Source organism: Lepisosteus oculatus, chromosome 2, assembly GCF_040954835.1.
Source record: "Lepisosteus oculatus isolate fLepOcu1 chromosome 2, fLepOcu1.hap2, whole genome shotgun sequence".
NCBI lineage: Eukaryota > Metazoa > Chordata > Actinopteri > Semionotiformes > Lepisosteidae > Lepisosteus > Lepisosteus oculatus.
In genome coordinates, this window is record NC_090697.1 from 5,065,256 (window position 1) to 5,087,688 (window position 22,433).

A 22,433-nucleotide genomic window follows, 5' to 3' on the forward strand; every position below is an offset into this window, starting at 1 on the left:
CATAATTCAAAAATGATCATTTATTATTTCCTTCATTGAACTCCAGATTCATAATGGTTATATTTGGAAAGATTGTAAGGCAAAACTCACTTTCTTAATGAAAATCCACACAGATACATCTGAAAAGAAAGCGCTGTGGAGTTCAAGACTGCATAACGATACACTGAGTCTACCTGTTCACCTGGAGTAAACTGCTGTTCTTTCAACAAAAAAATTATGAAGGCGCTAAAATGTCCAAGCCCTCCTGGCAACAGAGGTCTTGGATTTTAAAATCGGTGTATTGCAACCTCAGGATGAAACGCCAGAGCGCCAGACACGGAGGTCAGGCTGCTCTGTCAGATCTCCACGCAGTGCTGTCTCCAGAGCAGCACAGAGACCGACCGGGGGCGGGAGAGACCCTGATTACCAGACCAGTAACTGGCGTCCACTTCCAACGCTTTTCAACAGCGCCGAGTCCAAAAACGCTTTCTCAGAGAAGGGGCTTTTTTTTTTTAATTTGTAACACAGAAAGCTTTAAAATGCCGAGGCTGTGGGAGGTGCAGTTGTGAGTTCAAGTCCTCTCGCAGGAGTCTGGCTGGGAGCAAAGCTTTCAGCTGCTCTGACTAGCGCGCCTTATCTGGGTCTCTGGAGGACAGCCATGCTCGCCCTAGCGCTGTTAAAACAGCCGCCACACGTCTGTAACCCACTTCTCAGCTCTGTTCCATCCAGCAAACTGAATCGGGGACAGAGCTCACGCTAAACAGCACATGGGTACCGGGCCACTTCCATGCTGATAAAGAACACATCTGCAGGAACAGGCAAAAAACTAACAAAAAAGGGCAGCCTGTTCTTTCACCCGATGAAAATCTCTGAAGATGAGGGATGGGAACAGCACGGCGCCTCAAAGCTTTCCACCGATTCGCACTAAAAAATGTTGTTTTTTTTCCCCAATGTAAATGTTTTTAATGTAAAAGGTCTGCCCGGGAGAACAAGAAACAGGTAAGGTGGAACGCCACACTGGAATACAACGCGTTCTAAACCAAGATTTTGCTAAAATCAAACTATTCTAATAGACCACAAATTATGCCATCTGTGGTGCAAGTTTGTGAAACAGTGACTTGACTCATTAATTTTTCTTGCTTTGTACATAATGAGAATATTATCGCTTAGCAAGTGTTACAAATGTAAAAAAAAAGTTACATTATATGCAGAGAAACCCGTCTAAGCACAACCAAGGAAAATTTAACACTAGAACACGGCAACATCCACATAGATCATTTGCTAATGAGCGTAATTCAAGTACATTAAAGCGAGGTACTTTACACCTGCCTCTTTAAAAAGAATCCCTCGTCTTAGAAAATACTTCCAAGCCTAAACGGAGAAAGGAATATACGATCCAGTTTCTGCATGAAAACATGACCGGGGACTTCCCAGCCTTGAAACTGGATTACAAAGGGGAAAGTGGAAGCATCCAGGTGACATTATATCCTGGGTCAAACACTGTAAACCTGGTAAAGATCGGTTTTGAATTCTGTCCCCGAGATGTCTGCATGGCATGTAACCCCTGACCGCACTGGAAGCACGTCATATTTTCACTGAAAGTCACCGCTGGTACTGCACACCCACCCGGTTAGCAACTGGATCTTTCACTCCTCCTGTCTCTCACAGCCACGCCACCCACAGGGCACAGAGAGGAGCAGAAAGGACACCCACTGAGCTGCACAGAGCATCCCGATCTCGGAGGCAGAGCACAGCCTGGGAAACGGCAGCGAGCCGCCCAGTGACACCACGCAGGCTCAGACCATAGGGGAAACCCAGAGAAAACCAGGGGCCTTCAAGAAACGCCACTGCGAACTTTGAACCTGAACTTAATTGCCATATGTAACCGGTACATGTACTGATACAATGGAATTCTTACAGAAAGTCTCTCGACTGTAAAACCAGTGTAAAAACACAAAGTGCAGACAGTGCATCAAGACAATAGACAAACAAACAGCAGACAATGGACAAGTAAACAAGTAAACAGTTTGAATGCAAACAATGCAGACGTGCCAACAATGACTGGAGATGTGCAATAAATAAATAAGAAATCATAATGAGGTAGATGGTGTAGGTGTGGTCCGAGGGGCATGGCTAAATGTGTTCACCAATCTCACTGCTTGTGGGTAGACGCTATTGAGGAATCTGGTGGTAAGTGTCCGTATGCTCTTGTATCTCTTGCCTGAGGGCAGTGGGGTGAAGAGCTCATGCCCGGGGTGGTGACTGTCCTCTGTGATGGACAGAATTCTACCACGGCAGCGGTCCTCATAGAGCTGTTTCATTTAGGTGAGACCACAGCCGATGATCTTCTGGGCCATATTGACCATTCCCTGCAGTGCCTTTCTCTCTCGAGAAGAGTGTTGCTGTACCACACGGTGATCCCGTTGGTGAGGACGCTCACGATGGTGCAGTGGTAGAAGTTCACCAACACATGTATTGGCTTTATACTTCGTGTAACGAAGTAAAAAAAGGCAAGTGCCATCTATCCTACTACAAAAGGCACCAGGCATCCACATACACAATATTTTGGGTTTGTACTCTTCATAAATTAAATTTCTGACTCCGCAAGCACATGCTAATGTTTCAGTATTCCACACGCTAATCACATGGATGCACGCTGCTCTTTAAAAAGAACCGACTTCAACACTTAAGGAGTCTTCCAGGATGTTATAAATTCAATAAAAATAAACCAAAACTCTAGACTTCATAATTACTGTGAAAGTTCCTGTCATTTAACCAAGATGAAGAAAAACATTTCACGACATGAAGACTGATTGGGAGGGAATAAACTGGAGGGTGAATTTACAACATTTTTGAGACAGTTGGTTATAACATTTTCCAATCTGTCAGGGTTTTTCAAACCCACAGAACTTGACTGGTGTTCAGCCCAGAAACTAATTCCTACAGTACATGACACATAACAAAGCTTCAATTTATCTGTTGGCTCCAGTTCAATGGAAATAACGCCAGAAAAACTAAATGCAGGTCCGAGGGTGAACAATTTTCATATTACTGTGCTGTTTTGCAAGGACAAAACAGTTACTGTGCGATGGCAATTAAATATCAATGAACTAATCTTCACTTAAGCAGTGTAATCGCCCCTATACAACAGACTACAGTGAGAAAAGCCACATGGAAGTGTGAGAGCAAAACTATAAAACAAACGCAAAACCAAAGGTAGACTTAAGGCTCCAAAAGCCCAAAAAAAGTTTTTTTCCTCCCTAATTTACAGGTTTTCTCCCCCAACTTTTCTGGCTCCTGAAGCACTACACCAGCTTGCATTGTACTGCACACAACACCATATTCTTTTCCACAGCTAAATGAATATTTAACAGTGCAAAGCTGTTCGAGTCTCAAGCTAGAATTGTTTTCAAATGTTAAGGTGTGAAACCTGAGCGACTGTAAGCGAGCTGAACCTTCGCTGGCCAGCTGCAGGCAGGAAGACCGCATGTAGGGCAAGCCCTGCCACCCCACAAGGGCAGCATCTGGACAAAGGCCTTCTGGTGGCCAGAGATCCTGCCACCTAGAGACACCCTGGGTGTCTGCAGGCGTTCTTATTTCAGCTGTCACGAAGCTGACGTTCAGGGTGTTATAAAGAAATGGAAATCCACAAGTGATCAAAACTAAAGATCCCCGTTCTATCATACCAGGCTGGTCATATTGGACACACACAACTTTAACTCAAGATGATGGTGATGCTTGGTGGATGCCACAGACCTCAAACTCGTTGTAAAAGCACAACGGAGAGATACGGATATCTCGCCCCTAATGCGCTGTCAGCAATTAAAATACCAGAGCTGACACTTTAAACTTATAGAAACAACTGGTCATCTTTACAAGAGAACATCGCATCTCTAATAAAGGAAATGCCTGATGGTCAGAGCGTTCTGGCTTATCCATTATTTGAAGAATGACTGGACAGAAGTGGGAGTTCTTCAGCTGCAAGAAACTATTCTGAGACCCCAGTGTAGTATCGACTATGCGGTTTGTCCATTCCACAGGGACATCAGCAAATGTGAGTGCTAGCTCTGTACTGCAGAGTGGCCCACAGACATCCACTAATACACAAGAATGAGGAACAACTGCAGCAATTTCCCTAGTTCTAGACTCAGATGGGTGAGGAAGTGATAGGTCTCCTCCATACTAAGCAATCAGATCATTTCAGATCATTCATGTCTTTGGGGTGAACCAAAACAAATTCAGTATCACCTGCTTCTGCATCAACGAGGACACTTTGTCTGTGCTTCTGTGGCTTACAGGAGAAATTGTCTCATACTTTTCTACTGGTTAACACACAGGAACAGTGGCCTATGTTTAAGGTCCACCACAAAGTAAGAATTAGCAGAACAGCTAACAGTAAATAACCTGTTTCGGGACCAGGCCTATCCATTTTTAACAGCACATTCAATTTTCCAGATGAGTAACCCAACAGATTTCCGAATATTTTAAATTCCCTTTAATTTTAATTAGCATTGTTAAACACATTTTATGGAAGCTATAATGCACTTTAAATGTCATGAATCTAGCCCCTCCAAGACTGTTCTGCTTTTAGAATGTTAAGCTGATCTCAGCGACACATTGCCAAATTGTCACCTTTTAACACACTGACATTTTTCTTAGAAAGTCATCCTCATCTTTCACAGTAAGAATATACACATTCATGCAAGGAAATTCTCTATACAGCTGCTAGAGATATTCCCAACTGCAAGGCCACTGAAAACTCTTCAATGGTAATCAAGCTTGTCAAATTACAATTACAACATATAACAAAGTGGTAGTCGTGTTGCAGCAATGCATGTTCCCCAATATAAATACTGAACATATGAGTCACTAATTCATAACTTTTGCAACACTATCATTATACAAAGCTTTTCGATAGAACAGCGCAGAGGAACCAGATTCATAAAGACCCATATGCTTTCAAAGCAGGCCTACTTGTTATTCAGAAGATCTGTTAACACAAACCTAGCAAGAGGTTTGAGTTCCAGCATTCAAAGCTGCTTTTTGGGTACTTGAAGCTTATACTTAAGCTGTGAGTGAATGAAACGAGCCGATTCCTGCCTGCTCTACGCAGAGAGCGCTTGCTACTACTGTAAGAGCTCTGTACCAACTGGAATCCAGCAAAGGACTCGTCAGGGCAAACCGGGCCGATCTGAACACAACTGTTCAAAGATCAGAACTGGATGGGAGACTGTGACAACTCTGTACAGTAGCAAAACTGGGCAGGACCCCCCACTGCGCAGCAGACTGGCACTGGCAGGTGGACAGGAGAAAGTGTGACCGACTGCTAAACTACCCTCACTCCGAACAAAGGGCTACCACACAGCGCCCATTCTGAAGGTGCTGCACTTGTGGCGCTCCGCTTTCTGGCGGAAGTTAATTTTCCGAAGCGCCGTTCATTTCATTCAGGGCGACTCCGAGACCCTGAAAGCGCCGCTTGGAGAGACTGCCGCAGTGAGGCCCCTCTCCCATCTGCCCGCTCCGAAGGCAAGGCAAGGTTCCCACGGATCGGCGGCACGGAAACCGACACGGGGCCAGGGGTCCTCAAGAAGAACTCGGCGTTTCTCTTCCTCAATAGTGAAGTTACGGAAATGCAAGAAAAAACACCCCACCAGATGGCCGTCGAAACACTCTGAACAGTTTGAGGGCACAGCGGCCTTGCGATCTGTAGTCAAAGCGAACGTACTGTAGGTGAATGTACTACTGAGGTATGCAGAAAAAACAAATGAGAAAGTCAGCTAAAAATTATAGGTCTGGGACCATACGCATCTGTTTGGTCAGGTAGTGGACAAAACAAATGGCAACACCTGCGCACACGAGGGACACGGTACACTGAAAGCGAGGGCCCGTTATGCATAAATTAAGCAAACATCCCAGCATGCTTGGGGACTAGCACGCCTGCAAGAAGAGACCTCAGTGCCTGTCAAACAGGGGCGACTGTTGGGGTGCTTAGCAGGAGGCTCAGTTCCTAGATGTTACATGAGCAATATGCCTAAGGTGACGTCGGCACGAATCTTGGAGGGAAAGACACAGAAGCTCACACTCTAGGATCGTTATTACCCTGCATTCATTCAAACTGCAAGGCAAACCAGGTGACCAACAGCAGATCAGCTAACTGTCTACTTCAATCCGCTGAGAACTCCACAGAGCAGGGTATCTTAGGCGTGCTGAGGTCCCAGCCTGAGGCGGGCTGAGGCCCTTTCAGTTTTTTGCCGGGTGAGTCCTACTGAGTCCAGTAGTGCAAAGAACACAAGGAGCAGTATAAGTGCAGAGCAGTGTAAAAATGTGATACGAGCTGATAAATCATCCTTCCCCACCGCTCTCAACAAGCAGATGGATGCACCTGTAATGCCATCTTAAAGAACTGTACAGCCCTGAGTGCTTAATCCACAAGTGAAGTGGTCTGGAGGTCCCGTAATGGTGTGGGGCACATTCTCCCAGCAAGGTCTGGGTGCACTTATCCCCTCAGAAGGCAAAGTCAATGCTCAAGGCTACAAGGTGCTACTGAGGGATCAGCGTCACCCCCAACGTGCAGCACTGCTATCCTCCCAGGAGGGGCAGGGTCTTCCAGGAAGATAACCCCCCCCCATTCGCAGATTATGTGTGGTTGCCCAAGGGCTGGGAATGTTTTGAAATGAGATCCAAGTCAACGATTTCGACCGCCAACAGCCAGATGGGAGCCGACTGACTTTCTCGTGGAAGAATCGCAGACCCCAGCAGACTCTTCCACGGTACCTACAGGCCAGGGGTCGGCATCCGGTGGCACGACACAGAGATTTCGCATGGCACACAAAAAGCAGCCAAAAAAAAGAGTTCAGATCAATAGAATTTGGAATTTGAGTTTTTTTATGGGAACTGATCTGCTGCTTACTTGATACTGAACCGGACAGAGGCTGTAAATCCCTCTGTCCCGTCCGGAAGAGGATCACGTCACGGCCGCAGACCGGACAGACCAGAGCTAGACTGGTCGGGTCTGCCGTGACGTAAACTGGCATACTGGCAGCCTCTGAGTAATATTCTGTAAAACACCCTACACATGTGTGTGTAAGCGTTATATGTACAGCCAAAATGCTTTCAGCTGAATGGCTGGTATTGCTGCAAGTTAACCCTTTCGGGGGGAAAAAAAAACATCGGAGCCAAAGACAGCTCAACTGCTTCAAAATGAAAGGAAGGAGAAGTCTGGTTTTGTGCCACAAGGAGAAAGGATGACCTGCACATCGTGTTTCGGAACTATCGGGTTTAGTCTTGTGTTTTGAGACGTTTTAACACAAAACAAAAATCGTCTTCACATATAGATACTGCTGACGGAGCCGAACATATAAAAAAAGACGGCCTATGGAACTGTACAGAAAAGACAGAAAAGTTCCAGCAAGGCAAGTTACCCAGCGGCATGATGTTCTGCACAAAGAAACGCCATTAACAGACGGTGATTTTTTTTTTTAACAACAGCTTTTTATAATGTGCCGAGGATATGTTTGAGGACCTTGCCAACAAAAGTGATATTCTGGCTAAAATTAGATACTCTTTCAGCGGCGGACAAAGGACATTGCTGGCGACGTACCGTAAAGCCAGGTAAAAGATTAAAACTGGTTAATTAAGGGAGCGCTTGTGATCTACTGGGCTATTAAATACATTGTCAGAATCACTTTAGACTGTAGTTATGTGAAATGATTAACCCTTGGTATCGGCTAATAGCACACACGTGACACTTGTCATGATCCTCAAATTTAACAGCGGAAGAAGAGTATGAATGTCATGGAAACTATTAATTTTTAAGGATCACTTACTGACGTCAGACAGCTGCCAATTCTCCAGACGCGTCTCTGGAAGGATAAAACAGTTTATCCTCCGAGGTTCGTCCAATTTGCTAAAATTGTCCGGGTCCGGATGGAGTTTCAGCAGCCGTTCGCGTTCAGGTTTGTGATCCCGGACGAGCCCCCAAACTGTCATGGAAATATAACTATCAAGGAAGCCACAAGAGAGAGTTCTCACCTGAGTAAGGTCTTTATTTCAATATTGCAATATTGGGAGTCTCTGGTTGCACTTTGCGAAGTGGCAGCAGGGCTCCCAATATTGCAATATTGAAATAAAGACCTTACTCAGGTGAGAACTCTCTCTTGTGGCTTCCTTGATAGTTATATTTCCATGACAATGAAACAGGCTGCCGACCCCGTTACAGACTGTACCGGCGCCATGTGGTGACCCTGCCTTTACACTGGAGTTTCTCATTTTCTACTACCTGCATATCTCGTTATATAAACATGTGCTACTTCTGCTTTTGAATACTATCGAATGTGCAAGCGATGGAATGGTGCTGTTCAACACTTCTGCGTGTACAAAACTAAAACCTGACCTGCTGTCTTCGTTTGGGCTCAGAACGCTTCCCTGATGGTGCAGACTTCCAAAAGTTCATAAAGTGTCATTTAAATTGACCACAGCCAGTTAAGGAATAGAAACGAGATAGGACAAGACTGCCCAGCTGCCAAAGGTACAGCCACTCCAAACCACAACAAACAAAAGCATTGACAAGAGGCCAGTTGTGTACTTTTCTGTTCGCCGCACGCATCCAGAAATGTCTGGCAAGACGGACGAGAGAAAGATGCTCATGAAAATGTTTCAGCATTTCAGGGAGAACAGAAAGGATCTGTGTGCAAACCTCACAAAAGTTCACGGGGAACTGCTGTCCCAGTGTCTCAGGCTGGTTATTAAATCTCGCTAACAAAAATAAAGTGACAGCACTGCAAAATTTCACAAAAGGGCATTTTGCAAAAAAAGCACAAAATTGTGAACTCTGTGAAAGTACTGGAGAGTCACCATGTTGTCACGAATCTCTGGTCTCACCACGGGCAAGAGAGTTCGCGCGCAAACTGCGATGTGAAGCGGCCCTTCCTGCTCACTAGTCACTGCAATGACCGATGTAATGCAATGTAAGAGCAAATAAGTAGAGGTCGGGCAGCAGACATTTTCCAGCGTGCACTCGGAGTTAAAAAGTTACTTTTGTTGGCAAAACCATCTTAAAATCGAAGGCAAGATTTTTATTGGATTAAAAAGATGCATTCACAAGCCTGCTTGCTTACAATGTCAAGGGGCCACTACATGTGACCAGACGTTTTGAGCCTCATTCTGAGCTACTGAATATGCTGGTGCATACACCTGGACATTTAAACTATTTTGTGATGGACATTTATTTTTACAGATTGCAGTGTACATTTTTTCTTTCATTGTGGTTCGAAACGCACTCATCGCCAATTCTAAAATAGTGCTGCAGTTCCCCTTCAAACAAAAAATATCAGTGAATGAAAAATCTGTCACAAACACTGCAATCTGCAAAACAATTAACCAGACCAACATACTACATCTACTATGTGGTTTTGGAGTGATCCACAGAAACAAGACATTTACCTTTCTAAACTGTTTATACACAAATGAAAAATAAAATAATCGTGCTGATGTTAACATTTTATGGCAAATGCCCCATTTGGTTTTTATAGTGAACACAGATATGAAGCGAAGTTTTTGAGATTTGCTTTTATCAGAAAAAGATCTCATACAGTTAAAAGCTTTGCGGTTATAAATTCATACACTACTTTCCAAGCTGTAATTACTTCAGGTTAAAATCTAATTTTCCAGCCTAAAACCCTGGAGTTAAATCCAAAAGAAAATTGAACTGAGGTTGAAACTAAGACTGAAAGCTTAGTCACCAGAAAAGAGCACGGGCAATTTGAAATGCACGCTACAGAAAGCCGTGAAAACAGGGGGCTACAGCTTTTTAGAGTAACAACACCTTGGACATGCTTTTCCACTAATTAAGGACAGCATACCACTGTCCGCGTGTTGACTATATGCCCTCCAAGGTATGGTAAAGGGTAACGCCACAATTTCATAAATTCAGAAATATCATGAAAAAAATGGCACAGTTCAGTTCTTCGGTTTCCACTTTCCATTTGTTTCCACTGCTTAGCATTCTTTTTCGAGGTCTGGACCACAGCCCATGTCAATAGCGCTGAAGTAAATAGTGCATCGTGACTTACTCCACATATAACAAACAGAAGCGCGCTGAAGCCTGTGTGCCCAGTTTCAGAAAAATGAGCCGTGTGGAAGAGCTTGTGTTGGTAGGAAAAGAAACAAAACGGAGTTATTAACCACAACCAGGTGCAACTGTTCTCAAAGCCATAATCTGTGCAAAGTTACATGGGTTAACGATGCTCACGGGAGTCTCGTGTGGGTTTCCACTGCCTATAGGTGAACATCTTCCTCTCCGGCGTTTGGTTGAGTCAATACTTACAGTTCTACTTTCATTCTCAGCTTGTCTCTATATTTCCTATGACCTGTGCAAACCCACATTCTTGAGCTAACCCCTGAAAGACTTTAACTTGAGAATCAACCTGTGGTTTTTAACAGATCAGCTGCTGAGCAAGAGCGAGGTCCTGCTCAACTTGAAAGTTAATCTGATGTCTTCTAATTCTCTGCAACGTGAAACGCAGTTGTATAATTTCAGAACTTCATTTATAATACATGCGACTTGCCCACCTAATAGAAAGGCTACTGCTGTCAAGTAAGAGAATGCTGGTATGTCTGATAAGCTCTAAACCTCCAGTAATGAAGAATGAGAAGAAAAGTAACTAAACATTTAAACAGTAACTCTGGCTCTTCCCCACAGAAGAAACCTGACCATGTTTACACATTCTTTTGTTTTCAGGTTTTTCAAAACTCTCATTTTATGATCACTGCTGGTTTATTTTGAATTTTGTTCAAAGAAGAATTGGAGCCTGCTACTCCAAGTAGTTCTTCTTTAATGCTTAAAAGTATCCTCCCGCAATTAACTGTGCTTTTACCCTTAAAAACATAAACAATTGGAAATGGCTGTGCATACAATTCCAGAAGCATAGATTGCGACATGAGGAACTGTTCTAAACCTATTAGTGGAAAAACTGAAACTAGCTTAATCAAACGTATTTGATTTTTTTATGTCATCCTTCCCAAAGCAATACGCATCAAAGCCTGTAAACACTTTGATAACGGTCATATCCTTGCTCAGTGACGAAAACAGGCCTGCCGAGACTGATCTGGCCCCAGAATGATCCTGTTTGAGCTGTGGAAGAAAAGGGGATCGCATATCATTCCAACACGTGTACAGACTGTGAAGCTTAATACAGACAGTAACTAAAAGGCTATTCCAAAAATTTGTGGAAGCAAAAAGCATTATATGTAGGAATCTGCCAGAGTCCCCAATGAGTCACAATTTACAGTATGTGCACAGTAGCACACAGCTGTGTGTACAAACACAATCCCTCCACAAAGATTTTGCCATCACCCAAGGACGAGTCTGAAGTTTATCAACAAAATTAATGACCATTCATCTTTTTTAGATTAAAAGAAAGTCCTCAAAAATATGTTTAATGTTACTGCAGGAGCAGAAAGAGATAACTACTAAAAGCTGACTCAGATGGGCTGGGCAAGCCTAATTTATGCAGGCATTCAAGATCATCTGTGAAGAAAGACAACACAGTTTTACCACCTTTGCAGTGCCATAATGATATGTAATCATCTTTTTTAGGACTATGCAAACAAAAGCATCTGAACAATAAAGTCAGCTAAAATTGTCCATGTAAAAATACAATATATACTGATGGAAAGTGAGAATGAGAATGAGTTATAGCTTATGTACTTTGATAAAAAGTTGTCAATTTGTTTTAAGCCCCCTAACCAGCAATACAGCTTGTGCAGTGAGACATTAAAACTTGCCAATCACACGAGAGCTCGTTAGGTGCACTTTTACCCAACAAGGTCCAGGTGGAACAAAACACACTTGGTCAGTTTTCTGTGGATTCCATAATGCCACGAAAGTCACCAGAAGCAAGGGAGAGGGCCATTGGCATGCTGCAGGCAGGCCTGTCATGTGCCAGCGCTGCCAGACACTATGGAGTGAGCCGCTCCACTGTGTCCTGACTGCAGAGAAGGTTTCAGCAGACCGGCAGGACAGATGACCGTCCAAGATCCAGTCGCCCTCAAGTGACCACACCAGAGCAGGACCGACACATCAGACTGTCCATCTGAGAGATCGTTTCAGATCTGCCACCCGTACTGCAGCTGAACCTGCCAGCAGACACAATGCCTGCCTCAGTGACAGGACAGTGAGGCTCCATGCTGCTGGCCTCAGAGCAAGGCGACCTGTCAGAGGCCCTCTGCTCACACCTCCTAGACGTCACACCAGACTGGCTTGAGCCCGACAGAGGCTGCAATGGACTCGTCAGCAGTGGCATCAGGTCCTCTTCACAGATGAGTCACTCTTCAGCCTGTTCCATGCAGATGGGAGGGCCAGAGTGTGGAGGAGGAGATGTGTTTCTCTTTTTTCCCCCATCAGTATATATACAGATTTCTTCTGAATGTATTTTTCCTTTAGATAACTGTCACCTTCTATCAATGGGTTCTCTGGGAGCCGAGATCACAACATTTGTGATAAACAGGTCACAAAACCTACCCATGCCCGTAGCTTTTATACACAAGGGAAAGGTTTGGTTTAGACTGCCAAGCCTCTTGAAACAACAATGAAGTCCATGCACTGCATCCCAACGGTGCTGCCCGACGAGATCATCGTTCATACATCTGCTTCTGCCTGGGTTCATCCAAAGACACTCAAGATTCGTCGGCCACTACAAAACTCCAATTTTAAATGGCCGGAACCCAATCTAGGTTTAAAATTAATAGTAATACAAAGATAGCAGCTGTACTTTCAAAATTACACGGCACCAGCAGCAGATCGGTGGAGTTTGCCATTGCTGATGTGAAAGGGCCGCCATATCAACCAATAAGTGACCAATTGCTGAAAATTAACCTTGAAGTCAAACAAAGCTCATCAGGCATAATCAATTAAAACAAACTCAAACTCAAGAACTATGTAGAAGAACTGAATGCCAATACTGAAACAAAGTCACTCACCTGGCAAACAGCCAACAGCTCAAATGGTTCAAAACCCCAGGGGGTGGGAAAACTGGCACACCGCACCCCCATCTCCGCCGAGAGACTTTTATATACTGCAAGGTGTGCAGCGACAAAGCTCAGAAGGTCCCCCGCACTCGGAAAATGTCAAGAAACCTTTTTGTTTCCCTTCAGAGAACAGAAACAGTGAATACCACTGCTTAAAAGCTTCACTGCTCATTTTTACATTATATTATATACCAAAATTGACATAAAACAATATTGTAGCTTTATAAACAAGACTTTTACCCCCATAATTATTACAGCTCACAGACCTTGTGAACTCGCAACAACCAAAAAAAGCCTAAACAATGTTTAAGGTCTTTCTTCTTTCTTCCAACGTTTTCCATAGGTATCTGAAAGTGGAGTCCCACGGTACCCACACAAAGCAAGATTAAAATGACAATGAAAGAAATATCTAAAAATGCAAAACTACTGAAACTAGTATTTGTATTTAAAGGGTGAACACCGATATTATTAATAGTTTTAAGTCAATTTAACATAGGTGGGCAAACCTAATCTTACTAATCAATCCAAAGATGTCTATTACCACTGGGCTGTTACTGCCCAGGAGATGGAATCGAAGCTTCATCGATGGCGCACTCCAGCTGTCAATCTGACGCTTCTGCCAACAGACCCACTCTACTGCAGCTGGTTCCTGTAGGGTCAGGGCCCGCCAAAGACTGCCTACTGAACACGTGCATAGGGAAGCCAGCGCAGAAGGGACCGGGATAAAAACTCCGCTCCGCAGTGAGATCCGACCTGCGTCAGCCTTCAAATCCCTGTCGGCCCTCGAGAGATTACAAGAGGGGCGGATCTGGACTTTGGCAAACTGGGAAAGACAAGTGACAGGGAAAGAATGAAGGGACGTAAAAAAAATACACCACTCCTTCTACCGACTCATAGAAGTGTATTACTGGAGCAGGTAGACATCCCCACTCCTATGCCTTGAGCTTCTTTACTGTGCTACTCTGATGCTAGACAGCTCCCTCATACCTCCCACTGTGCCTGGACTGGTCTTGTTACTTACAAGTGACTTCTCTTGTAATTCCTTTCAAGCTGAAGAATGTGCAGCTAATGTGTTAGGTCCTGTACTATAAATTCAATTTAAGACATTCCTCTAAGCCTCAACAGACGTGCTGTCCTTTACAGCGGGAGGAAAAAAAAAGTTAAAAAGGATGTCTGCTTCCTGTGAAACCTGCATGCATGCTGTTTCTCGCGATCCAATTGTCAAATACAGAAAAGGCGCACCAAGTCTGAAAAACAAACTGTGCTGGTGTCTTTGAAGACCTTTGCTTCCCCCTGGCCTCTTCAATTATCCCTTGGCTATTCCACAAGCCACGCTGTTTTGAATTAATTTCAACGACACAGGCAGGGGGGCCCAACAAAGATCCTATTCTGTTTTCCTCAAATTGATAGCTTTGCTAGTATCATATTTTACAGCTGGAGCAAAAATTAAAAACCACTGCGTTTTAAGGGCTGCAAGTTTTTTTAATCCACTTTTCTGTTTCAGTGGTTCTCGAGTGGATGCTTGAAAAACATGATTTTAATTTTGATGGCTAGTGACGTATTCTTCCTTCAAATCACCATGCCACCGTTATCAAACAACCGGAAAAGACCACTAGAGATGGTATAACCACCTGCGTCTGTAATTCCCAGGAAACTAACTAAAAGTTGTCATAAATAGGAGAAATTATCATTTTTTTTGTTAAACACCTTGACTGCTTGATGACCCAACACATCAGCTGGCTCTAAAAATGAAAAAGCATCCTGAACCTCCTCTCTCGCTCCTCTCCTGTCAGTTTCTCGCACTTCCAGAGCTCATTCATTCTTCACAGGAATCAGAACGGCTCACAGCATGACTGAGGTTCACTAACTTACTCTGAACTGATGCTCTTCACCTGGAGAGCTGCAAATTTATTGCACTTATTCAAGCTCAAGCTCATGTTTATCTGTCATTTCAGCCATACACAAGTACACAGTGGAACGAAATATCATTCCTCCTGGTCCACGGTGCAAAGACAAACAGGACAGACAGGATACACATAGTGCTAAGTGCAAATTACAAGGCAAATACATAATCCAATATACACAACACACTGGGGGGATTTAAACCCTGTCTCTGATATTGGGGTGGGTGTTGAGGAGCCTGACAGCCTGCGGGAAGAAGCTATTACAGTGTCTGGTGGAGCTGGCCCGTACACTGCGATATCTTCTCCCACATGGTAGGAGGGCAAAGAGTTTAAAATGGTAAACAGATTGTACTGGTAGGCATATCCTTTCAGCTTTTACTATTTTATTTTGTTTGCACAGCAAAGCACCCTTTCCAGTATTTGGCAGGTAAATTATTTATTTTACTTCTCGCACCTGCATAATTCAACATTCCTTATACATAAACCTTAATATTTCACATTTTAATTTTAAAAGCCGGTGCAAGTCACAAAATGTCCCAGGAATAACGAGGCCACAAAGTCACAGTAGTTTTAAAGTCCACAAACTCTTAACTCCTAATATCATTAATTTTTTTCCTATCACATGCATAGCCAACCTCCCTTGATGATATTTAGGTGAGATATGAGGATGTCCAAGGAAGAAACCTGTAATACGGAGCAATACGATGCCTGAAACCATGCATCCAAGATTTATCAACAAAATATTACAGGATCGGGCCACAGGATGTCCCAGCTACTAATCCTCAGAGTCAAGCTCTAGACCAGTCGAGCAGGACACTAACCATTGCCTACCTTTGTTGGGGCTTTTCATAAACCAAGCAAAACAGTTTTACAAGTGGATGTGGTGTGTGTGTGTATAGATATAAATGCATACCATACATATTGGACAGGGGTAACAACATAAAAATGACCGTAAGCACAGGCCAAAACACGCCATCATATTTAAAAAAAAACTTTAGACAGTTCGACCTAAGTCCCTCTCACCCAGCTTACCTATAAAGGGAAAAGGGAAGTGCAGATTGCAAATACCTTTCAAAGCAAGAAGCCGGTTCAATGCACCCCAATTTCCCAAAATCTCGGTAACGAAATTGATTAATTAACCGATTGTATCGCAAAATGTTACAAATTCGTGAACTTTTGTGAAAGTGTACTCGTCATGTTGTTGCAAAGTGCTGGTCTCGCCACCGGCGTGAGTTCACCTGAATTGCTACGTGACGCAGCCCTTCCTGGTCACTAGTCACCGGAAAGTAACACGCTGAACGAGCGAATAAGTACAGGTTGTGCAGCAGACATTTCCCCGCAGAAATGTTCCAACATGATCCGCATGCAAAGTAGTAAGTAGTATTTGTCGGCAAAACCGGCTCAAAGCCGAGAGCAGTATTTCTATCGGATTAAAAGAGATGTATTCACAAGCCTGCTTGTTTACAATGCTATAGGGCTGCTTCACCTCACCAGAAGTTTACCTCTTTCTGAATCACAGAATATGATGCTGCACACACCTGCAAATTTGGTCTATTTTGCAATGTAAATTGGAGATATGACATGTTACTGTGTACATTTTACCTTCATTGCGGTTTGAAATACACTCAGTGCCTATTCTTTACTAACCCTGAAATAGAAAACTAGCATTGCTGTTCCTCTTTAGGTCCCACACCATATCAACAAGTAAACAACACTATGATACAGTACAAGACTGTCACCGCATCCTTTAAGTGGCACCACCATTAGGATCGATATCCCCCATAAAGCAAACTTCTAAACCACCAGAAAAAAAAGCATTATAATTGTGATTAAAGCTACTCATTTCTGTGGGACTTCTGTGGGAAATTTTTCACCTCCGTGTTCTTTAATTCCAGGCTGTGAAACAGAACATTTCAACACGTAAAACTAGTTAAATGTCATTTGGACCCTTCCACAAACGCAGAAATAAAACAAAGACCAACCTGAAGGACTTACAAAAGACTGGCAAAGGAGGAATTTCAGAATACACACAAAAAATAATTATTCCAATCTTCATCACTGTGTAGATTTAGCACAAAAAATAAAAGATACTTTCTGTGCTTCAGCCAGACGCGCAGCTCGTCTCCTCATTATCATCGCGCTACCTTTCAGACCAGCACGTTTCAGACAGACACTTCGGTTTCATGCTTCGGAAAAGGAATGCACTAGCAGCACTGGGTTTTGCCTAAAACGGGTTTAGCAACTTTAGCAGTATGTTGTGCAATGTTGCCTAGCCACAAAGACATCGGCAGGGCTCAAAACTGTTCAAAACAAAACAGAGGATTTTCGGTTTAAATCCCACCCTGTAATCAGGAAAAAAACAAGTGTTTAATTTTGGAAAAATTGGGATCTTAAGCAGGCTTCTGAGCTTTAATAATTCAACTTTCACTGCACTCTCATCCTCTACTCTCTTCAGTCCTGCCTTGCACCAGAAACATCTTAATTCCACAACTCCCTGTTGATACAGCAGCCTTAACAGAGCATATTATTATGTTGCTGTGCAATGCATTTTGGAGTTTCCAAATAAACCAAGTAACAATGGTCTATTTTGCCAAATAAGCCATTTTGTTTACTGTTTGTCATTGAACTCAAGCTCAGCATTGCCTGACTTTGATCCTTCCTGTCCTTTGATGCCTAGAAACTCATTTTGAGTTTTTTCAGATTGGACTGTTGCAGAATTTGTGGCAGAAACTCAGCTAATCCAATGTGAACCAAATCGAGGTCCCCCTTAACATATTACTCATAGTACAACTAGTTGCTAAAGTTGCTAAAGATTCAGAATATTAAAAAATAGGTTAAAACCGACTGCTGAAACTCTGACAAGTAGACACTACAAGGATTGAATTAAAACTGAGAACTGGAGACACTTTCCATGCGCTGGAACCATGTTGAACCAGTTACCGTGATTTCCTTCGAAGAACAGCTGAAGGAGATTCTCGGGTGCTATCTATGTGGAGTTTGGATGTTCTCCCTGGGTTTCCGTGGGTTTCCCCTCTGGGTGCTGCAAAGTCCTCCCGCAGTCCAAAGACATACTGGTAGGAAAAATGGCTTCTGGAAGAACTGGCCCCAATGGGAGTTTGTGTGTCTGTGTGCCTTGTGATGGACTGGCATCCTTGCTGGGATAGGCTCCCCTGCAACCCTATACTGGATAAAGGGTCTCCTCCTTATACTCTTGGCCCCTTGCTCTCTTTATAACCTGGTTAACACCTATTCCTCATCAAAGTACCTTCAGTACACTGACTCTAGATGTGTGAGAGACCCAGAAACACAGTGACATACTATGAGAAATAGTGCCTTCTTCAACTGTGAATCTAAGCTGTGAAACACTTCATGCATACACCCAATATGGATCTTAGTCTATTTAAAAAATCACACATCCTCATTTTCCGCTGCTTATGGTCGTGGGATTTGTAAATTTGCTCAAGTGTTCAACAATACATAAGGGTGATTTGGATGAAATGGGTTCACTATTTAAGCATCCGTTTTGAGGTCTATACTCCCATCTTAAGTCCAAAGCAGACATCTTTCGGAGCTCCGCGTCGCACATGCTGGTGGGAAGTCCAACATGGATTAAAAACCACTCTATAGAAAGAAATTATTCTCATGCAACATGTAGCACTACACACCGCTACAGGGCGGAGCGGTGGCTCTGTGGCTCAGGAGCTGCGCCTGTGGCTGGAAGGCTGTCGGTTTGAATCCCGCAGCCGGCAGAGGAATCCTACTGTTGGGCCCCTGAGCAAGGCCCTTAACCCCAGCTGCTCCAGGGGTGCCGTATAAATGGCTGACCCTGCGCTCTGACCCCCAGCTTCTCTCTCTGTCTGTGTGTCTCCTGGAGAGCAAGCTGGGGTACGCGCAAAGACAAATTCCTAATACAAGGAGTTGTAGATGGCCAAGAAATTCAGTGGCTCTGTGGCTAAGGAGCCAACCAGAGATCACAAGTGGAACCAATAGGAGCCCACGCCCAGCCAGACACAAACCTCAGCTCAGGACACTGTACAGGCGGCAGCACGGAGCTCGCTTGGGTCACTCCCACCCAATACCAAGGCATTCATTCTGTAGCGAGCACCAGATTCCCTGAACAATCTTGCCCACGCCCTCAAAAAACCAAGACTTAGCGCCTCATGTGTGCTCTCACTAAAGAACTGAAGGCACAAATGCATATTTAAAAAAATCTAAATATAACTTTTTTTCTGCCTATAATCTTACCAATAAGGGATCTTCAGAAGCCTATCCTGTGCATCAACCTATTCATATAACTGTCTGCCCAAGGATTATAAACTGAATGTTAAACGTGCACATTTGTTGCATATATGCGTGGATTCTTGGCTTTAAGGAATAAAGTAAACCCAAAATTGACAACTGCCTGGTATCACTGGTCCCTGTACTGCACCCCACCTCACAACACCTTGACAACCAGGAAATGCTATCAGGCATGAAAAGAGTAAAGAACATCAGGTCACTTATAGACTTATCGGACACAATACAAGTAAATAAAATAGAGAAAGACAGCTTATCAAACTTACTGCATCAATATTCAATAGTTGGATAAAGAAGGGAAAAAAATATTTTCTATCCTATAAGACTAAAGCTGTAAAATTTCACTCGTACAGTCGTCATGAAAACACCTCTTCTGGACAGAAGCTTGGACGACATCTAAAGATATCAGGGTGTAAAGAGATTTCAGTGACTCCACTCTTCCCATGAGCTCATTGTCGTTTCTTATCATTATTTACAGCATCCCTGTAAAAGTTCTTATTGTAATTTCGTAAGACCACGCTATTCATACAGAACATTATATCAATAAAGATACAGTATCAAAATGCCCTTACTTCGAACCATCAGTGGGTTTGTAATGATTAACGAGCCGCTGCTACCTTCAATAAACCTGACATTACCACAATGCCTTGGGTCAACAATATGTACAGTCGAAAACCGCTTAACAGATGTCGGCATCGGTGCACTTCTGAGACGTGACAGAAGTGCAGGGCCCCGCCCGGGATGACCCCATGTACCGCCAACAGGACAGACGGATCAGGGGTCTCGAGGTATCGCCTTCAGACAGCAGCTTCAACGGGCAGAACACTGCCCGGCGCCTCAGTACTCCTCCTTCTGCAAACAGTCAGCAACAGGTTACACGAGCACAGCAGATGCAACTGACTGACTCTGTGGCTGGCGTTTGCACCCCCAGTGCGATGTTATAGGGACCAATGCTACATTCCTTGTAGACTTAATTATATCCTGCAAAGGAACAAGTAACTGGTTTATTCCCTGCTGAAAAGAGAAGAGAGAAAACACGTTTCCTCTGGGAAGCCTTCTTCAGGTGTGAGCTATAAAAAAAAAAGGCTCACACCTGAAGAAGGCTTCACAGCCGAAACGTTGCTTTCTCTCTTCTCTTTTCAGCAGGGAATAAACCTGTAACTTGTTCCTTTGCAGCCTACGCATGCTGACGCAGCTACCCATCTGAATTAATTCTATCCTTGTCTATTTTATACCTCAAAACATGTTGTTCGATGCAGTTTCATTTTTCAGACAGCATATATTATGCAATAAAAAATACATATACTTTGAAATTCCTAACAGCTATAAAGGTTATCAGGGACCCTACACAATCAGCCATATAAATTCAAAAAATAGTTGAGCTTTTCAGGACAGAGAAAAGAGAAAATGTCTTTAGCAGTTTCTCTGGGAAGGATGCACTGCTTTTCACCCTTTTCCTCCAAAAAGGCAGATCCATTTCTGAAACAGGCTGGAGGATTTAACTCACTGAAGACAGACATTTGATGGTTCTCTCTGTGAACACATCTAATGGAAAAAAAGTCACGCCTAATGACACACTTCCAACCAGACATTTAAAAACCTCTATTTGAAAGGAAGTGATAGCTGGAGGTGAAAGAAAATGTAGATTCACCCCCCTTCTTCAAGAAAACAAATACTAAGGCCAACTTCTCAGAAAATATCACAATTTCATACTTGTTCATCTTGATGCCCCCTTGTCTTTCTGTCTACGACATGGCATACGTTTTAAGTGAGATCCATTTTTAAGTGGACTCCGGCGGGTCGCTCACAGAATAGATTAATCATCTTGCTGCTGGCACAGGCACAACTACCTCAAGGTTAGGTCAGGTTTTTGTTTTGATCAGCCATTTCACATCCCTACGTAAACTCACACCACTGACGGGGCAGGAACACGCACTGCGCGCTCACCGGGACAGCGGGAGAGCAACGGAGCCACGATCTGGAAGCTGCCGAAAGTCGCTTGATTTCCGGGAACTAAGAAAGCCTTCAATAATGCCCCTCAGAGAAGAGCAAGAGCGGTTAGCCAAGACGACCGAGCGCGCGCGTGCTGCCCCGGACGTGCTGCCCTTCCGAAGTGTAATCATGACCGCAAGTCAGGACAGGCGCAGGCTGCCAGCGACTGGACCCGGGATTCACTTCCCACACGTCCGGCACCCACTGAGCACAGACTGGACACTGCCGGCCCAATACATACAACAGACACAGCACACCGGCCAGTCCCACTGCGGACGCCAGCGCGGCTGCCCAGCGGTCACACCGTCGTTCAGCAGACGGCCCCCTGCCACGGACGTCACATCGGGAATTCGAAAGACAACACCCAAAACACCAGGAAGGCATGGATATAAAGGACATACCCACTGTGCTGGTTTGGATTCTTTGTTTTCCCCAACACGTTCTGCACCAGGTGCCCCCGCTCTGAAACCAAAGGTGCACTTCACAGATAATTATTGGTTGGGAGAGCGGGGGAGGGGGCTGAAAACTCCCTGGGAATGAGATAACAGCGATAAGTCGTGCAACAGCCTCTGCTAGAAACTGCTGAGAAAGCTCAAAACCTGTTTAGACTTAGGTCTGCCACGGCCTCTAAATCACATATTGTCAGATACAGCACACTCACAAACGGCCTCAAGCCCACTGTGCTGGGGCGGCAGGAATAAAATCCTCCCTGCTCGGGCTTCGGGCTGCGATCCCCGGTTCCCGAGACCCCCGAAGTACCTCTAGGATCAGGGCGTTCCACAATGATAAGCCTGAGAAAAACACAGGCGTAGCAGCGTTTTGAAACTGAAGCCGAACCAGGGGGTCAGAATATGCCTTCCCGTTCAGCAAAGAGCCAGCACACTCATCGAGCACTGTCACTAGGCACAGGGAAGTGCGATGATAACACTAACGGCTCGCTAACCACAGGCGGTGAAGACGCAATCTTGCGCCGAGGTGGCCTATATCTGCAGAGCGACACGAGCCGGGCTTGTAAATACTGAGCCTGCGGCAGGATGGGTTTCAACAGAACTGGACCTCGAGAGGAAAAGGCAAGCCAGTCAGTCAGGTTACTGTGTTCAGACAGTGTTGCCAGAACCCAAACGCAGACCTGCAAAATATACAAGTTCCTGAAATGAAATAGTTCCACACTTAACTTCCAGATGCCATTTTTTGTGATGTGACAAAACAAGGGTTGCACAGGTGAAACAGGGGGTG

The 22,433-nt window shown here is 44.2% G+C and overlaps 1 protein-coding gene across 2 annotated transcripts in view; it reads right to left on the minus strand.

The window, feature by feature from the left end:
• Positions 1-22,433, minus strand: part of tab2 (TGF-beta activated kinase 1 (MAP3K7) binding protein 2) — a 56,369-nt gene that overhangs the window by 32,224 nt on the left and 1,712 nt on the right. The window contains exon 1 of one of the 2 annotated variants that reach the window (XM_069196167.1): positions 21,599-21,619. The exons of the other annotated variant lie outside the window; for it this stretch is intronic. The gene's annotated coding sequence lies outside the window, so the exon portion shown is untranslated. Of the gene's footprint in view, positions 1-21,598; positions 21,620-22,433 lie in introns of those variants that run through there. 2 annotated transcript variants of the gene reach the window in all.